Source organism: Andrena cerasifolii, chromosome 12 (genome assembly GCF_050908995.1).
Source record: "Andrena cerasifolii isolate SP2316 chromosome 12, iyAndCera1_principal, whole genome shotgun sequence".
Taxonomy (NCBI): domain Eukaryota; kingdom Metazoa; phylum Arthropoda; class Insecta; order Hymenoptera; family Andrenidae; genus Andrena; species Andrena cerasifolii.
Window position 1 is genome coordinate 2,765,970 of NC_135129.1, and position 20,084 is coordinate 2,786,053.

General features: G+C 42.0%; 1 protein-coding gene across 2 annotated transcripts in view; it reads left to right on the top strand.

Annotated features, from left to right (window-relative positions):
• The first annotated feature begins 16,035 nt into the window (after positions 1-16,035).
• LOC143375338 (furin-like protease 1) overlaps positions 16,036-20,084 on the top strand; it is a 305,117-nt gene continuing 301,068 nt past the window's right edge. For both annotated transcript variants that reach the window (XM_076824338.1, XM_076824337.1), the window contains exon 1: positions 16,036-16,430. The gene's annotated coding sequence lies outside the window, so the exon portion shown is untranslated. The remainder of the gene's footprint in view (positions 16,431-20,084) is intronic.

Genomic DNA, 20,084 nt, shown 5'->3' on the forward strand with positions numbered 1-20,084 from the left:
CAAAATATTCGGAATTAACACCCAGTCAATGACAAACCTGAAGAATCTCCAGTTGATTTCATACGTGCTATAAGTTTGCTTCCTTGGCAAACAGCACGTTCCTCTGCTCGCTTAATTACCTCCCCGATTTGCATAAATTTTTCTGAGAACAGCCTCGCTTGCATCCCGCGCCGGTCCACGCTGACGTCAGCAGATTCGACTGGCTTATCGTTGCTGCAAGACGGAGGAACACCTCCACGCTAATCTTTGAATAGAAATTGCCTGTCGAAATTGTTTGCCTGGGAGCCGCGGCATGTAATAACAGCGTCTTCCCCATCCGGCTGAATTTCATTACGCACATATCCATGCGTGCGTTTCTGCAGACACAGCTTCCGCCGCCGCGAAATCACCGGCTGCCTGGAGATTCATCGTAAGAGGATATTATGCCGGCAAAGGGACTTCTGTCGGATGCGGAATTAAATTAATCCGCGAGACGATAACGAAAAGAGCCTCCCCTAATTGCATGGCAACGGCGTTTCACGAATCAGCATTTTCTTGCTCCCATAATCGAGATTATAAAGGAAATTATACTCTAGAAATCAGTGATATCTATTACAAGTTCAAAGTAAAATAGCAAGTGACTTTTAATATCCTTAATATCATTTTTATTATAATAGAGTTTTAGAGTATTCTTGCTTGTTGATAAGAAATGGTGTTTATTCTGCTGTACCTAATTTATTTTTGAGATCTTCAGCGTAGCTCGTGGCTAGTGTCTCTTCCATCAAGCATTTCCTATCGTTTCCTGTTTTTATTTAATTTTTAATTAAAAGGCTTTTATTCGTACTATGTTTTTTTCAGACTTATTTGTTGGTCCCTTTGCGTTAACGTAAAATAATTGCTCTGAGTTATCCGGATGAAGGGGCGATGAATATCGCGAGCTGCATGTTATGTCGTTACAAATTGTTATGATAAACAAAATATTTTTTCCTTGAGTTATTATATCGCGTTTCCAGCGGGGTAAAAAACATATATCGTTTGAGCCATTGTGCAGCGCTTTCCATCGCCGTCGTTAAGAGCGTCCTTTTATTTCCTGTTGCGTGATATTTCATATTGTCGCTAGAAAAAAAATATCCGCTGAATTATCGTGTAGCGCCCGTGTTGTCGGGAGCGAAACATTTGATACAGCATTGTGCTGTACGTTTTTCGCAGGAAACAAGGGCGCAGGACGCACGTTCCAATAACAACCGGGATGAAATATTTATTCGAATGCTCTGGGACTGTGGTAACGAGGAATCGACGTTTGAACGTTCATTAAATTTCGATGTACACCCGCAAAATGATGTTAACGTTCGTTAGCGCCACTTGCGACGGGAATATACATAGAGTACCGTTGCAAAACTTATGATGCATTCATTTTACGGACCCGCGCTGAGGTTAGCCCCTTTTGCGGGGAGAACCTGGTTTAGCGGGTTGAAATTGTCGATTTTTTTTTTGCTTTAGTCGATAGTGGGTAATACTCTTTCGTTAGAGAATAATTATATCGCTAAAGTTTCACAGTCAAATTAGAAGTATTTTGGAAGTCGTAAACTTTAAAAAGGTTTTTTTACAAAACAATATTTTTCAAGTTGGCTGGAAAGGTAGCAAGATAACTATTTTATCGAACGAGCTTTCCCCGGATTTTTTTGTTAAATAATTACCAATCATCGTCGCCTCTAAAAACTTTTATGAAAAAATTAAGATTAAACTATATTTTTGCAAAATTTTCAGAAATTTTGTCCTGAAAACCGCAACTTTTCCGTTAAAGTCCCATAACTTTGTCAATCTTAGACTCTTTCTTAGTTCTTTAATACATCGACGGTATAAATTCATGGTTATTAAGAAAAACTGGGGCTTTTTTATTTCAAGCAAAAATTGGACTCGCTAGGATGTACACAATTTGACAACTCCGGTGGCGCGGCGCTACGAAGTTATACCAGTAAAACAATATTAAATGAATTATTCTTGAATAAAAAAAAAAGTTTTCTTGTTGTCTGAATATACAGTAAAACACCCTTAATGTTTTGGAAAGATTCGCTTTATATTTGTTGAGAAAATAATTCTTAAAAATCTTGGTGTCTTCAGCGTCCTAAACCAGGTTCTCCCCTTAAGGGGTCATGCTCAGTCAGGAGGCCGAAAAAAGGGTGGTCTTTGGAAATTTTTTACTCATAAGCTATGACACATTTCTCAAAAAATCTTTTTCCTTTTAAGGATTGCATCTAGTGCCGTGCATCGTATTTTTTTTATTTAAAAATATTTATCAATAACTGAGTTATTGTCTATCACTCGAAGGTTCTCTAAAAGAAAAGGCTTCTGCGGTAACCACTGCTGCTCGAAAGTCGATCATGTAAAATAAAAAATTCAAAAGAATTTACTTATTATATTGTATTGTCTAGTATTTGAACGAAGGTTTTTTCGAAATATTGATTTGGGAAAAAATGGCTGATGTTTAAAGTAAAAGTTTCAATTCTTATCATAAATCTTGCCTGATTTTCGTCAATTAAAAGAAAACTAAGCATCGGATAAAAAGATCCTTCGTTCAAATACTAGATAATATAATATAATAAGTAAATTCTATTGAATTTTTTATTTTAGATGATCGACTTTCGAGCACCGCAGAAGCCTTTATTTTTAGAGAACCTTCGAGTGATGGACAATAACTTAGTTATTGCTAAATATTTTTAAATAAAAAAATTACGCTGCACGGTACTAGATGCAATCCTTAAAAGGAAAAAAGATTTTTTGAGAAATGTGTTATAGCTTTCGAGTAAAAAATTGCCAAAGACCACCCTTTTTTCGGCCTCCTGACTGAGCATGATCCCTTTATAAGCACTAAAGAAAAACCTGTCCAGCCCCAGTGGTTACGTTAATCTATTAGTTACACCGGTGACTGCGGCAAAAGGGTCATTAATTAACCGTCCCTGGGAACAATGATCGCCATCGTACGGCAAACAGCCGTTTCAGATTCATTTGCCAATGACGCGACCTAGCAATAGATAAATTGGACGATCGGCAAATATCATGGCGAAGGAACAAACTAATTTAGCTGGAACATTTGCCCTATCCTCGTGCCGCTCATATTTACAGCTGTTGACAATTTGGGGCTGCTAATCGGAAGTTTCGCCTGTCCCTTCTGCGGGCCGCCTCTGCTCGTTAAACAGAATCAGAAGGGAGATGGAACAGTCGGATAATTGATACATCGACGAAACAAAGTTCGGCCGGTGTGGTAAAACGTTATGAAACACTGACGGTATCGTGTAACGTCATAACGTGACGCGTAACAATTTCGACGCGGTGTATGAGGAAATATTTTGGCCCGCGTGTTTGTAATTTACTAAATTTTGTTTGGTCGAACGTCACGTTCGTCGCGCCACGTTTACGGAGCCATGAATACGCAATGCCGTGGCCATTTCGATGGCATTAATAATTATAAGATGGGGGATCACAAAAATTTGATAATAACCACGTCGCGCGGCGTTGCTAATAAACAGCGGGTCGATTAATGCATTTATAATGTGTAGGATTTGGTGCAATTGAATAGTTTCGTATAATATTTATTGCTAGTTAATTGGACCACGAATATTCTATCTCCCATGTTGTATGAATTACTCGTATTACAGCACTTAGGATAAATAGTAAATTATTACAATTCTACAAACAGGTAAGGGAGAAATTTGGAGTTCGTAATAAATTTACAAAACTCTAGGCTTTCATTGTACTTGAATATTCGCAAGAAACCTTTCTTGTTTTTATTCTTGCACAATTTTACTATAGGCAGAATAATTCATTGAAATGTCAAACGATTTCCAATTACGTAAATAACTCTGTTAATGAAAGATAGATCCTTACATGTGCCTGTACGTGCTATTAAATGCCACATTTAATGGCCGTTTAACGTTGAATCCATGTTTAACATTGCCCCACGTTTCGATAAAGATACTTGTTGCGGACGCGTTTAAAAGTGATTCGATCCATTAGTTAATATCGTCAGACAGGTCGGGGAATAACACGAATCCCCTCCTGCATCGTTATAAATTATTGCCCGGCCAGTTTTATAATTGTCAAACAACGCCAGTATACATTCGGCGCGAAACGAAGCTGGGCAATCGCTTTTTAATCGGCTTTCGTCCATGAGTACGAACCAGATTGAATTTGACCCGCGGATTTCCCACTGATCCTCCAGTTTAATTATCTAATGGCCACAAGCCACGTGCCGCACAGTACACGCTGAAACGAGATTAAAAATCAGCATAAGCGTAGCCCCGTGGTACAGGTCCTTAATTGGAATAAAGGCTGCTATAAACCTCTTAGACATTTTCATTTCCCCGCAATCCTTTCGACGTACGAGGGTTTAGGATTGTCTCGTAAATTACCCGACACGATTATTCGCGCCCATTATTGAGCACGACTACTAATACTACATGTTTAGTGAAATAAGCTCTAGGATTATAATCACGGAAGAAGGATGGACGAATTCGAGTTTTTTAAAGCTTAAACTTTTTTTATTTGGAGACCTGTCTGAATCATATTATACAAAATACATGAATTCAGATTGGCACAAGGAATCTCTGTAATAGTAATTAAAATGGAATTACACGTATGTAAATATTATTAAAGGTTCTTCGTAATTTAAATTGCATTGACTTTTCCTCAAATCAGGACGTAGGTATAATAATCAGGAAGTAGTTCTCCAGTAAAAGTAATGTCAAATGAAATGTTCAACCACAGTTCTCATATTTTACATTTGAATTTGCACGAATCTTTTTTCAGAAGAAGTGACCCACGACGACGTCCCTTGCCAGAAATATCGCGATTATATTTATATTTGCTGTAGCAGGATACGTTCCATATTATTTCGTACTTAAGAATGCATCAGTCTCTTTTCAGGCCACGGTACCAAGTATGAGAGCAATTTCTATCAACGAAAATATCGCACCTAGCTAATGTGAAAACAGTCTCGCGATCCTCATGAAAGACTAGACCTGCATCTCGCGCAGCTTATCGTGAAATCCTCGTGAATCTTTCTGCGCGGCAGGATGCTAAGTGCATGGAGCGTTTCCCGTCACCTGAATGCCCATTGCAGGCATGCATTCGTGTAGCCGATGTATGCAAGAGTAGTTGAATTACTGTTTGCGATCCCGCGAGTATCAGGCCGCAACACGACTTGCGAATTCCTATTACTGTCCCCTTAATCGTCGCGGTTATCAGTTTGAAACTTAGAGCAACCAAGTCACTGCGCTTCAGCCTTGTAAATGCACTCGAGGAACTTAAGTGTCTTCGATGACAACGGCCCTTAAGCACTTTTCCCGCTCCTCGCCGCGCGAATGCGAAAATTAATTAACCTACCTGCGATCCATAATCGTTCCTCGCGGTTCTCAAGTTCCCGGCAACATTCAGATCCCGTTGCCCCGTTTGTGACAAGAGTTCGATCGCACAGTTTGGCGTGACAATTCCCGTTGCCATCCCTGAATAATTCCTGGAAATTATTTTTAAAAAAAAAAATAGGAAGATGCTTCTGAAGATGAGGTGTTTGTAAATAATCGTTGGCACCCGAGTGAAGCATTGTTTTAAATATCTGGTAGACTTTAGAGGATCGATTTGGAAAATAAAATTCTGGGTTTATTTAAAAGTCAGATTTATTGTTTTTTGATAGAAAAGTTTAAGTAGCGATCTACAATATTGGTTGGTAATATTATTGGATAATATTTTTCCTATAAAACCAAGTGCCAGCGGGAGCTCCGGACAGGTGTCCATGATTATTAATCGATTTTCGTTACAGGCCTCTTTGATGGCGTATCGTCGTCCCAGATACTTCAAACGACAGTAGCAGCCGTTATTTCGATGAAGATGGCAGGGAAATGACATTATAGAAGGTCCTGTGACACCCGAGGAATATTGAAAGAGAAGTGAAGAGAATAATTCGTGGCAACGACAACTTTACGCGAGGGGTAAGACATTTTAAACGAGTTCCCTCCGCTAGACGAGGCATTCTTAAAGACGGTCTTAAAGCAACTTTTATTTAAGATCATATTTTCCTACGACATTCCACCTTGCTTCTAAAAATCAGAGTATACATTAATCCAAGCAATTCACAACTCGCCAAGTCAGTTCTAATAAACCAATTCACACGAACAGCAAAGTAAACAGAAACGCAGTGCTATTTAATTCAACATGTTGTATTTATTACTTATAAAAAATAACGTGCCTATATCTCGTACGTGGCACATTATTTTTTCAACGAGAAAATGTATGAATACTCACGAGCGCAGCGCACGTCACAGGAATTTATTGTTAATGTCTACTAAAGGTACAATTTACTCCATTGCATATAAAACTTCTCCCTGAAATGCATCCGCATATGTACATCAAATAAAAGATACACGAACTTGACTTGGCGTTCAAAAATTCTACGACATACCCTTGCCTAGATCGTTATCGAATGATGCAACAGAATTCCGAAGCAGTACGATTCGAGGAGTTTCGTGTAATCGTAGGGCCCATAATCAACAGCGTTAACACGCTTGGCCTGGTGCAATAATCGAGTTGATGAATTTGAATCGAGTACCAGGCAAACGAGTCGATTCAGCCGGAATTCCAAGGAATCTAGTTCGGCCATCTGGCGCTTTAATAATAGCAAGATTCTGTGCATGTTAAGTATTCGGTTGGGAAGTTGATCGCGCGCGTAAACGCATCGTCATCGATTTTCCCTTTGCTGCCATGTCGCCCAGCGCCGAATGACAGTATCGATGGCCAACCAACTCGACGGAGGTGTGACAGACAGGGGATGAGAACTGGACCACGGCTAGACGCGAAGAATATAATTGATAGGAGGCTATTCTGACAGGATTGCATTATATCACGTTCACTTGCGCGACCAACCATCGGCCATCCAAGCTTCAATGATAATTAATACGTGTTTCGAACTTGCATCGTTATTCATCGCGACGTTCACGGTCCTCGTTTTTCCCACCCCATTCGAGCCCCTTTGTTACAGTAGATTGTTCTTGCTCCGTGTCGAGGGAAACAGTGCTGGGGATGTATCAGAGATTTTATTCGCTGAATGTATGGTGGATAGTGGTCTAATCGGGTAATTGAAGTATTTCCTCGATTTGGGTTACAATTGTGACATTTTGTGTTAAATGTTGGTTTGGGGAGAGTTATTATTAATGAACTTAGTTGAAGAGTAGAGAACTTACTGGTAGAAAACACTGTAAGTGCTATAAAAAAACTTTAATTGAAAATGTTCTACGCCCTAATGGTAATACTATAGTATAGAATTTTAATGCAATTTTCTTTTGTAAATAAATTACCAATAAGGTGAATGTCCTAATTTCTGCTCATTTAAGAGGTTACTCGTCGTAAAGAAGGTGTAAAAAATTTGTTTGTGATCAAAATTTGCAGAGTAATTGATTGATTCTTTAATAATAAATCAACCAATTGAAAAACTATTTAAGAAAGATATTTCAAGATGTTTAACTATTAGTAATTTGTAATTAAATATATAATCCTCTAAATGTCCGTATGCTCGTGCAACACTCGCGTAAATGTTTAAATAATTTAGAATTATTTTGTTTCAACTATAGTACAAACGTAACGCAATTAATAATAAGAAAAATACGAAATGATCAGAAATGAGGACATCAGCAGAAATTGAGACATTTACCTTAATCTTACAGGACTTCGCCACTTCTATATAAAACAATGTAAGCGCAAAGTGAGCTTGCAAATTTAAATAGTTTTCTATACAACTGGGGGGTGGCACATACAGGCTTTTCTACAAGTGTAATTCTTCTTTTCATGAATTTGGACTATATTAACGTAGAAAATAGATAATTGTGTATATTTATCAAAACAAATCAAACTTCGTAATTAATTTAAAGTCAGGAAAATCTCTCATAAAAAAATTTGATTTTTGGTACTTACAGTATTTTCTACAAGGACTCTTCAGTTATCTATGAAGTGATAGGTCATGAATCATTTTCTACCAGAAGAAGACAAGTCTGTAGAAGACATTATCTATTGTTAGAACAAAATAAATTTTCTGCATTCTGTAGGTGATCGACATTTCTCTATTTTAGGCACCAACAGATTGGAATTTAAAGCTGGTTCCCTAGCCAAGTCGGCATGCTCACTTCCACTGCCCGAAGTTCCTACCTCTGTATATTACAATGACCTTATTCTTACCACATTCGAAAGAAATCGAATTTGTTTATAAAATCGGAAAGGCCAAGTGACACTCACTCGATTGAGATTCGGCCACACTTACTTAACCCATTCCTACCTCATTACCCAGAACGAACCAGCAAAATGTGATGTCAGTAAAGTGCCTACCTCTCTCGATCCAGCACATACTGACGGAATGCAGCAAGTGCCTACAGAAACCTAAATCGAAATCAACATAAAATTGGCACCAACCTGAAACAGATGTTCACTGATCCGGATATTTTCAATAATGTGCTCACCTTCCTTGAAGCCACTGGAACCCGACAACTGACTTAGCAGTTGTACTTATCAGAGATGTCAGAGCCCCAGGAAAATTTCTTTCAGTCACTAATTCACATGATAATTAATTAACCCTGTGTATCCAATGTGCTTGCTTATCACCATAGAAGTAGATGCGATTCAAAACGCTCAATTAGAAACAGAAATATTGCATTTTTAATAATACCCACGGTTTCCTTTCATCCTCTGTGAAATATCGCGAAAATTCGTGGCCACTTCAGGGCTGACCTGCAGCACTGTATAAAAATAATATTTGTCGCGGGTAACCTTCTGCAACAATATTTGCGTCGTGTCGCAATTGAAAGGAACTTTGAAACGTTGGCTTTTAAACCATCAAACGGCACGTATGCACATACGCGTAGAATTTGTAACTTGCAGCGCTGCAGCCCCAGTATGCTTCAATCAAACAACCGAATGGAAAGAATGCTTCGATATGAAAGCCCGGGAAAAATAATTGAAATGGACCTGTGCCTTTCGCCTTCCCTTTCTCGCATGAAACAAACACTTCTATCCAATGTTTAAACTCGCAGACGTTGATTTTATTTCGCTGTAAACGTTGCTACGAGCAGCGGATGAAGGAGATGTAACGCCGCAGGATTACTCCGCCCATCGCCTTCGATAACTTCTTCGTTATCACTCTTCCACTGTCCGTCAGCAATGACTGACGGAGATTAATGGAAGTGGCCAGTGACGAGAGAAATAAGGACGCCGTCGGTCTTCGGGAAAATCGTCGGGTTCGGTGTTCAACTTCTGCTCCAACGCACGATCAATCTCTTTTTTTCCAGCGGCCGCTGGAAAATCGCTCTTCATTCGCTGACCTCCGCGAAGTCGATCCACGGATCGGAAAAACGGGGGGACTCTTCGCTGGCCGTTGGTGATTCTCGCGGTTTGCTTGGAGAACAAGCAAACTGGCCCGGGTTGATGCAAACGTTGATCTCGTTTCGCCCATCCCCGTGCTGCCTAAATTTAGACGACGGCACCGAACAGCGTCGAAGTACACGTTATGTGAGATAACCCGTTAGCGTTTTGCTCGAAAATCGTTACGCAATTGCCTCGGTTTCTTCGAGAGCCACTTCTGGTGTTCGGCCTGCCGCTGGGATCGCTTCTGTTCGATCAGGAAAGGTGAATGTCCGAATAGGGTAGGTGAATGTCCGTATTTCTGTTTCGATGAAGTGACTTTGAGTGGAGGTAAATCAATCAAGCAGCGTTAGATATCAGAATTTACCTTTTCATATGTAAAACAGTTATGGAGGGTGAATTTTATTGTGAAATTTGAACAACTGCCGTCGAATGCTGGGATTGGAGCAGTGGATGACTACAAAAATGTCAAGTAAGGATTTCGGAAATACGAAGATACTTCTTTTACACTCAGAATTATGGTTCCCACCCGTACTATATTATATAGTATTGTGCTATATTTCGGTAAATTGTACTATATGCTGGTGAAACGAAATATAAGACGCAACATACTATATTTTCACTTCATAGTTAATTTAAAAAAAAAAATTATTATCCACTAGCAAACTACCCCCGAGCTTCGCTTCGGGCCTAAGAGATATTAAGGACTCCATGAAAACACATTTCACTCCTTTTCACCACCCCCCAGGGCCTAGGGGTTGATTAGGGCAAAATCCTGAACTTGGTTTTTAGACATTTATGTGGGTAATCTTTTGAAATAAATATCAAGTTGATATCTAATCGAGCTGAAGCGTTTTCAAGAAATCCGTGGAAACACATTTCAACCGTTTTTGCACTCTTAGGGGTTGGAATTTCAGAAAATCCCTTATCGAGCACCTACGTCGCAAAAGGAATATACCCTCCGAATTTCATGTTTTTAGGGTCAGCGGTTTGGGCTGGACGGTGACGACTCAGTGACGAAACGATTATGTAAGTGTAGATCTAACTAAACTAACCTAATTGCAGTGAGTTCCAGTGCTCAGAACGCACCCTTAACTATTAACATCACGCGGCATTACGTATTATTAGGAACTTATCTTAATAACTGGTTTGAATTTGACTAAAAAATTTGACTCGAAAATTGTTTTTAAACATTTTGAGAACACCCTGGAATCTTTAAGTCTAGTAGATAAATTAAAAATTAATGTTAACAACTTATTTCTTTATATTCTTGAACCAAATTCTTGAAAATGTAAGAAGAAACAAAGATTTTGAATCCAGAACTATCTGCGAAAAGTGGCAAAACACTTTTCAAAAACAGATCTGATTTATGTAATATCCTTAAAATTATTTCTTTCATCCTATCAATACCAGCTACCTTAGCCTTTGCTGAAACAATCGTTTCAATTATGAATATTAAATGACGAGGAGAAAGAAATAAAGCTACAATTAAATTAATAAAAAATGAGCTATTAATTTATATTAATATAGGCATAGAATGCCGGGACTCTCATAGTTACTTACTTTGTAAAAAATAATTGCTTGATACTTACAAGGGTAGGTCCCGAATCCAAAAATTCAAAAAAATCTGAAACTTTGCGAATACGTAGGGGATTTCCTCTTGATTACAATGCAATGCTTGTTTGCTGCCCAAATTCACACGGAGGGGGTGAAATTAACCCCTGAAAATTCGGCTATTTTCCGATTTTGTCTTATAACTCGCAAACTGTAAGAGATAGAATAAAAGTTTCAAGTCAAAAGTTACTTCTTTTAATTAGATCTAGCATTTGGAGAAGAAATTATTTTACAGTTCGCGAGTTACAACACAAAATCAGAAAATAACCAGATCGTAATGTGTCAATTACCCCCCCTTAGAGTGAATTTGGGCAGCAAACAATAATGGCGTTGTAATCAGGAGGAAATTCCCTACATATTCACAAAGTTTCAGAATTTTTTTGAATTCCCAGGTTCGGGATGATCTCTTGTAAGAGCACAAATTAACAACAAATATACTTGAAAAATAACTAAGCTAAAAAAATTCCACAAAAATACTGTATTTCCCCCGCAAAAAGGTGGTGACCCAGCTGTGAACCCTGGCGTGTCAGTGCGAATCACAGATGTGTCGTAAATAATGTAAAACATTGTGTCAGCGCACACCGATCAGTTTCATCTGGCCTGGCCGTAAACTGTCGAAAGCTCGCGCGATATTTCGCCGCGTGAATCTTTAATGACCCGCGCAGGTTTCGCGTGTGCGTTTCACGACGCCATCACGGGGGACCAGAGAGGGGCAGCTTCTTCGTGTGTTCGATCCGACGCGTGCAATCGGTCGTAACCTTAAAAGTCGAGGGGAAATGCCGCCGGGTACACCGGCGAGAACGTATATACGGGTCGGCCGTTCCGCTGCTATGGGAATAAATCAAACGTATAAAGGGGCAAGATTTAAGAGAGCCGGGAATTTAGACCTGGTTGCTTTTCGAGTAACGGCTATCAGGCAACGGTACTTTGAAGATTTAGCGAGCGTAATAAAGAAGGGTGGGGGGTGAGAGGGCGAGACGGTGCTCGCCGCGCGATTCCGCGGGTGGAAATGCACGAAAGAGGAGCTAAGCCGACGGTTACGCGAGGGGCTGTTGCATTAAGTCATTCGGGATGCGAGCTGTACTTAAAATAAGTCTGAACCGATGCTGACGGCGTGGCTTCGTTACGGCGGGGGCTTTAAAGAAATTGGAAAAGTTCGGCGGAGCCTCGGGAACGGAGGCTATCGTGGAGAAAGGACTTGCTTCCTCTTTGGTAGAGGGGCTAAACTCGTGCATACGAATTAGGTACATCGTCCGCTCGCTATGGGCTCTTGAACGATTACCTGTTAGATAATGGGACCGGCTATCTCGCTTTCAGTTAATTCGAAGTCACCTAATATTAGGTAAGTAGGGTAGAGCGGGGCTAAAAGTCCCGAATGCAAAATCTCCATTCGTAAAGAATGGATTGAATATTGCAGCAAAACTATGTCCATGGCAAAGGGTAATGGGGAGGACCGCAGAGTCGTTTCTGGGCTTTCGTGCGTGTCATATGACGCCTTTGTCATTATGTAATACACCAAGAAGCGAATAAAGTACGTGGCTTTTGTTGTGTTCTTCGAAGTAAACCATAGTTTAACAACGTATAAGGTGAATACGTTAAGATTGTACGTTGCTTTAGTAATTTGTAGATCACATTGTTTATTTCTGAATAATAATATTTTCGAACCTATAAATATCGGCGAAATTATGCAGGTACCATTGTTGCATAAGGTCCCTTACTTATATTTTTATTTTTTGTTAAAGGAGTCATGTTAAAATGCTAAAAAGAGCGGTTGTCTTTGTTGAAGCAAACCAATTAGTAAAGTCATAAATTATCCTTTTTCCTGTTTTGTTATATTAAAATAATTTGAGTTTAAGAAATAAGGCCAAATTGCTTAAAAGACAGTTATATCTTCATGTTGAGCCAAGATTATTGTGCAATTTTTTGTTAAAGCTGAATCTGTGACCTGTATTTTCATTCTTTTATTTAAAAAAAAAGTTGCAGTAGTATTTCTGCCAATATTGGTATACAAACCAAACAAATTGGTTTGATAAATATTTGTTGATTTCAAAAGAGTTTTTTACTTATTTTCTTTTATGTTGCACGAAAACCTGGTTAGAAGATATTAAGGACTTTTTGCCCCAAGCAACCCTTCTGAATTGACACAGATTTTGCGATATAACTTAAAAGAAAATAACACTATTAATCAACAATTTCGTTAAAGTAAAGCATAATAGTTGTAGTTTATACAAAATAACACCATATATCTCTAGATTGTTATTACTAAATTTTACATAGATTTATATGAAAAATGGGACTTTCAGACGCGGCCCTACCCTACCCATATTAGGTAAGTGGTGCATTATACATCGATGTAAGTTCAACAAAACTACACCCCGTTTCCTTGACCGCTTCCGACGCCCGGGGCAGCGAACTCGCCGAGCAGCAACAAAGCTCAAATTTACAGCATCGACGCGTACAGCCCCGTAAATATAATGCTTTATATCCAGAACAATAAGAAACCCCGCGCCCTCCGCCTGCAGCCGCCGAGACATGGCGGAGGGAACTCGATTCCGCGTGGACCAGCTCGAAAACAAATCCATCAATTCTGAAATAAAAGCACTCGGTCGCCGGTCCGGATCTTAATGCCTCCCCCTCAAGGTTCCCCTCCGCTTTTCACCGCTCATTTTTATCCACCAGCCGAAATACCCGAGGCATTCTGATTCCCTCGGCCCTCTCCATTATCCGCGTCTCGTTTAACCATCTTCGATGCGCCCTTCCGCTCGGGATACCTTCGCTCGCCTCTAATTCTCCGTCTCGCGAGGATGGATCCGTCTCGAAGCGATGTAGGTGTGGGCACGGCGTGCAAATAACCGGGCTCACGGAAATCCGTACACATTCCACGGTCCCCTCGCTCGTTATCGGCATGCTTGCTTAGCGCGCATCCCGTGGCGTGACAACCGCCTCCTATTCCTCCCTAGACGACAAACAACGCTTTTCCTGATAGCCTCTGCTGATAGACGAAATCAGACGAGCGGGTTTCGTACCGATGCCGGACAGCTGGGCGAGATAAGGTGGCGAAGAGTGAAAGAATCGTGGACGCAAAGGTGTATAGGTGCACGCTCTATCCGGCCGCTTCGGAATGCGTGGCAGGGTGTTCAGTATTCCGCGTGGCTCTCGTTCTGTCTTCGTTCCGCTCGCTGGCCAAGCGGGGCAAGAGTAAAAACGGGGAAGAGAGAGAAGCGAGGAGAGAAACCAGGTCTGCCCGCACTTGCAGCAGAAGACACCGCTGGGGAAGACGTATAATACCGGTATACGTGCATGCAGCTAGGAGACGGACAAGAGGGAGGAAGAGGGCTGAGGCGGGTCGGAGGAGGATAGGAGTCGCTTGTGGAACCCCCCAGGGACGATCGAGGACCTTGTCGGGCCCATGCCTGATGGATCGGGCGGAGGAGAGGAGGTTTTCGGAATGAAACGGAGGTGGTCAGCTGGCTGAAACGTTTGGGACTCTTCTCTTAACTGGTCGGTTGAAAATTTCTTCTCATTGGGCAAGGTAAGTCGAGTCGCGAGGGAACAATGTTGGGTGCCTCTATTGTAACATGGCCAGGCAGAGTGTGTTGGGCATTGCTACATGTCGTTCCGAAGTTCTTGTCAAGAAAAATCAAATTTTGCGATTTTCAATGTGAATATCACGTGGGAATAGCGCGAGTGATGGGCCTGAAGTTTCCAATTTTGGGGTTGTTGATAAGGAAAGGGTAAGAAATTTGCATTTCGGCGAAAGCATGTTTCAAGTACACTTTAATAATAATAATACGTCTTTATTACATTCCCATCTGTATACAAATTAAGGGAAAAAATTTTTAAAGGAAATTAAAAGCGACTTCAAAGAAATAAAAATGAACTAAAAAGTAAAAAATAACTTTTCCCTTATTTAATCTAAGACTCATATTTGTTTAAGTCGGCGCCTCATTATTTGCACTGTGTAAATCTGGCGTGACTTAGAAAATATGAGAGTCGTAGATTAAATAAGGGAAAAGTTATTTTTTACTTTTTATTTTTTTTTTAAGTCGGTTTCAATTATTTTAGAATTCTTTTATTTTTGACTTTTTAGTTTTATATATATTGACACAACGTGCTTAGGAGATATGCGTGTGCGTACATAAAATAATAACAATTAGGTGACAATAGTCTTTATTATTAACCAGAACTGGCAAAATATTGGGCCAATATTATTATAAAATAAAAAAAAGATTTTCAAAATCGGTCCATATGCTGAGGAGCTATGCGGGGAGAAACATAAAAAGAAAATACATACGGATCGAATCTATAACCTCCTCCTTTTTGAAGTCGGTTAAAAAATAAACAACGCTGACATAATATGTGCTTATCTGCTCGAAGAGATGTAATGGGCGAGATTCAGCAATTTGCTGCTCTCAAGTCTAACTCTGTGAATAATAACAAAATACAAATAATAATATAAAAAGTATATAACTACTAATAATTACAAAATAAAATAAAATAAACCGGAGTATCCACCACGATGTCCTTTCCATCATCAAAGCCTGCATGATCGCTACCACAGTAGAATCTCGGTGCGATTAAAATATACTCCATACACAAGAACTGCAGTATCATGAAACTTGGCCCTAAAGCTCGGTGCAGTAATGAAAGTGTTAAGGAGTCAGGATCATTCGCCATCAGCGAGGAAGCCACGAGTTCCTGTACGATCATACACCCGGTAACGTCGCGGGTTAGACGATACTGGTAACCTTCTCAACCTTTCACATCTGCCCATGCTTTCCTCTCTCTTCATCCCACAGAATGGACACATCGTACGATGGAAAAAGAGACGAAGGAAGAGAAAAGTACTTACCCATCCTGGCGGTCGTCTAGCGACTGAGCGTCGGTGCGGGTGGCGTGGGCCGCGCGGGGTTCTACGAGTTGCAGTCGCACAGTGGGGATAGAGAAGGAGCAAGGAGGAGGCGAGCAGAGAGGGGCGCCGAGGTGGGGGAAGATTGGAGCGGCGTAAACCGATGGCGGGGCGGACGGAGCCGTCAGTCAGCCGTGGTTCGCCGTAGGGATGAGGTCGCAACGAGGAATGACGTCGCACGAACCGACATTCGCGCGACGACGGTGACACGGCGTACACACACGTCCGCGTACACAGAAAGGCTGCACGCGGTTCCGCAAAGTACGCGTAACGCGTCGCGGATCTTTGTTCTTGTTCACGCGGGAGAGGTAATCGCGGACGGGGTTTGGTAGTTTAACGGAGAGGCGTGTTTCCCAGGCTGTGCAACTGTGCGGTGCTATCCCCGTTTCTCCATCTTCCGCATTCCTCGCCGGGATTGGAGTATCTTTCGCCGTGCACGGGCCCGTGTATCGACGGCTCTGGGATTAGTATCGCCCGCGGACGAATCTGTTCGACGAGTCGACGGGGAAGCCCCGGAGCGGCGGCAGAAATCGTGAGTGAAATCTATTAATAAGCACCTTACGTATGATGTACTCGCGCCGGTGTGCGAGTGTGTACGCGCGCTCGCACGTTTTGTTATCGTCGCCGATTCCCTCGCGGAGCTGTCAAGACGCGCACGTCCGTGATTCGTGCTCTTGGGACGCGTGTCCGGGAACCCGTTACCTTGGGATGGCCTCGCGAGGCGAGTTCCCTCGGCGGTGCCGAGTGAACACGAGTGCCCGTGTGTCGTTTCGTCGCGTTCATCTTCACGGCCGATACGCGAACGCGTCTTGACAGGTTTGCACCGTGAACGCTGTGCTCGGGCCAGTGCATTGGCGGCGGGCCGAGCGTGTTCTACCCACGTGCAGCCGTGCCTCCAGCTCTCCAACCTATCTGCATTCTTGTCTGATTCCGCGACGGGCACTTGAACAGGAATTATTTCGAATTTCCTACGTATTTGTTCGATACAAGTCGTACGGGAGACCTTGGAGGTAGATCTTCGACAGCGCTGCTGTTTACTTTATTTTCTATCGAACACAAGAGTATCTTGGATTCCTGTATGCATTCTATATCTATCAAAGAATTCTCCCTTCCAAAGAAAAGACTCGCGATCCCCCTGAGAGCTCCAGACGGAAAACATAAACTCCGTCCGCGGACAAAATAGAATAGAGATAAAAACGATTACCAGTGCACGTTCCTGAGGTCAAATTCGACACGTCCGTTCCCCCGCGTTCCGAAACACACGTCACGTTCCACGTGACGTTCTCTAATCTGCTAAACTCGTACCCCGAATCGCGTCCCTGCGGGAACAAGTTTGTTGACACTTTTTGCGAGCGGACGAGACTCACCAGTGCCCCCCGCGATAATTCCGCGTTTCGTGGTCAACGAGGATCATATTATTCCCGATGGTCCGTTCGAGTGGCGGTTTCGTCGGAGCCCGGGCCCATCCGAGCGGCCATATTTGACTTGTAAATGACACTGGAGCGTTACGTACGGGCGATAAGTCGTCGATCGCGCGGCTCGATACCATCGTTCCGATAATCGGAACGGAGCGGCGCTGCGCGCCGTGGAACGCGGGATGTCGATCGCGGACGGTTACGTGCCCGTTTGCTCGTCGTGTGACAACTTTTCGGATTCTCGCGATCGCGACGGTCTAACCCGAACGTGGTATTTCTCTGGCGATGCGATAACGACGGTGGTTTCTTCGTGCCCTGTTCTCGCGCTCCGCGGATCGTAACGGCGTGAACTTCACGGCAGCCCGTGACCCCGAGTGTTTCCTGCTACGAGAAAGGCCTTTGCATGGAGCGGTTCGCTGGCATTCCTTTTGTTCGCGGCAATGATCGTTGCGTAACCAGTTTCGCGGGAAAATTTCACGAGCCTGCGGCTGTTCGAGGTATTGTTGCTTGTTTACTTTTGTTCCGTCGAACGGTTCCGGTGTTTCTGTGGCTTTCTGCGGAGTTGATCGGGGGCTCGATGATTGCGTGGGACGCGGCCGTCTTGGTCCATTTCGTACGCTATCGTATGGAGTTTGATCGAGCAAATTATGGGTAATTAATGTGTCGCGGAAGTGATTGACAACAACCGTCGGTTATTATGTTAGCTCTGTGGTAGGATTTACGCGTTACAGTTGTCGTATGGTGGGAGTTTTTTTTGATAATTGTGAGGCATTGAGACATGGTCGATATGTGGGTCCGCCATATTGTTTCTTTGTAATGACGCCGTCGTTTCAAATAGTTGGGGGATTTATGGTGCGCGCGAAAAGTTGTAATTTGAATTTCAAGATACTGTTACTGGATATTTGTTATTGAAAAGGTGGGTAGGCTCTTAGAAGATATACTACTAAATAATCAGGTAATGTGTTAATTGAGTTTTACACTGAATGCAGTACACTACTTAGTATAGCAGTATGATAATTCTGGTCCCCCGAAAAGATTCAAGAATCATTTCATGACAATTTAGTAGATATGGCGTATACGATGTTTATTGTAAGACTCATGGGTTTTACTTTTTAATTGAACGAAGGGGGCTCCATTTTTATTCACATAGTGATACATGGTTTCTCTATTATCTTTATTATTATTATTATTATTATTATTATTATTATTATTATTAATCGTCTTTATTACTCTAATGGAAAAGAGAGCACATAATTTACAAGGATAGACAAGAAGAGTAAAGACGAGGCTACAGTGGTGACACTGATGGTAAGCCTAACTGTAAATCTAAACTAAAATAGGGAGAGCAAAACAATTATACGAAAGTAAAACTAAACAAGTAAGAACTTAACTTATTAAAGGGCGGAAAGGATAAGTGGATTGAGTTAGGAATAGCGTTGCAGGATAATTAAACGAGCGCGAGACCTGAAGGACGAGTAGGATTTTATTTCGCGAACGAGAGGTGGAAGAGCGTTGAAGTAATAGGCGGCAGTGTAAGAAAAAGATGCTTCGAACTTAGATGTGGAATGAGAAGGAATGGAGCGGAGAGCTTGGTCTGTCTTATTTTCGTAGGCCCAACGAATTCAGCATTTACAACAATTGACACAATAGCAGTACATTCTTCTCATTGCTCCCCTAATTGCAGCTTGCACGTTGAACACCTGTCTCCTCTCTTCTTTACAAAAGTATCTATCCTTCCTCGAAAATTACGCAGTCCATTGAATATACAAATTAGTTCTATTATCCATCCTTCCTCGCACGTCCCTCCGATCAACTATCGATGCCCCACTCAGCCCAAAACATAAGGAACACAAACATTTACGAGCAGTCACGTGTAATTGCCAACTCAACTCTTTCTTCCCCGGCACACCACGATGCAACAGTAAAGAAAGAATGCTGCAGCTGATAGCTCGTTTATCATACTGCACCCCCGTTTTCCGTGAATCTTTCACTCGCAGAGGATACAAAATCGATAGCTAATATTAATCAAAATTTCTATACACCACTTGGACCGCGAATGGTTGAAAGTCCAGCTCCTACGCCCTTCTCTCTCTCTATTTCTATTCAGAGGGAACGCCAGCTAGCAACTAAACACGGGCCAGAAAAATCTAATAATGCCCTGATCCAGTTGGTCCATCGTTCCTCTCTCCCTCCGCTCTCCAATTCAATTCAGAGCAAACGGTCTAGCGTAGACTATTTTCGCGAGCTGCAGCTGGTAGGCCGGCGTCCTTTCCGCGCCGACGGAATATCCGACGATGCGCGCAGACCGTGCGTAAAAATTCGTCCTCTTTAGAGGGAACTCGGTCACGTACCGGCCAGGTAGGCAGGCAGATCGTTGGGGCCAGAGGTCGCCGGTTATTACCTGGCCAAGAGGTTCGGCCTCGTTCGTTTTCATTTGGCTCGTGTGCACGTGTCCCGGGATTAGCGATGGGCTCAAGACACATCGAGTCGCCTCGAATTATACGACACAGAGCTCCGCGGACCCTATCCAGCCATTATTCCACGGCGGAGGCTGATAAATGCCTTGTCAATTTCGATGGTCTTCAAAGTGAATTACCGTTGGAATGTAATCGCCATTCACCTTACATCTGCGATAATAGATGCGATACTTAGTTTCTCAAAACATGTATTTTATCCCTGAAGTAGGAAAATTATTATGAAAATTTGCACGTGATTAAAAGTACCTACCGCCGGTTTTATTTGAAGACATTTTTCAATTGTAGAGGAAGTGC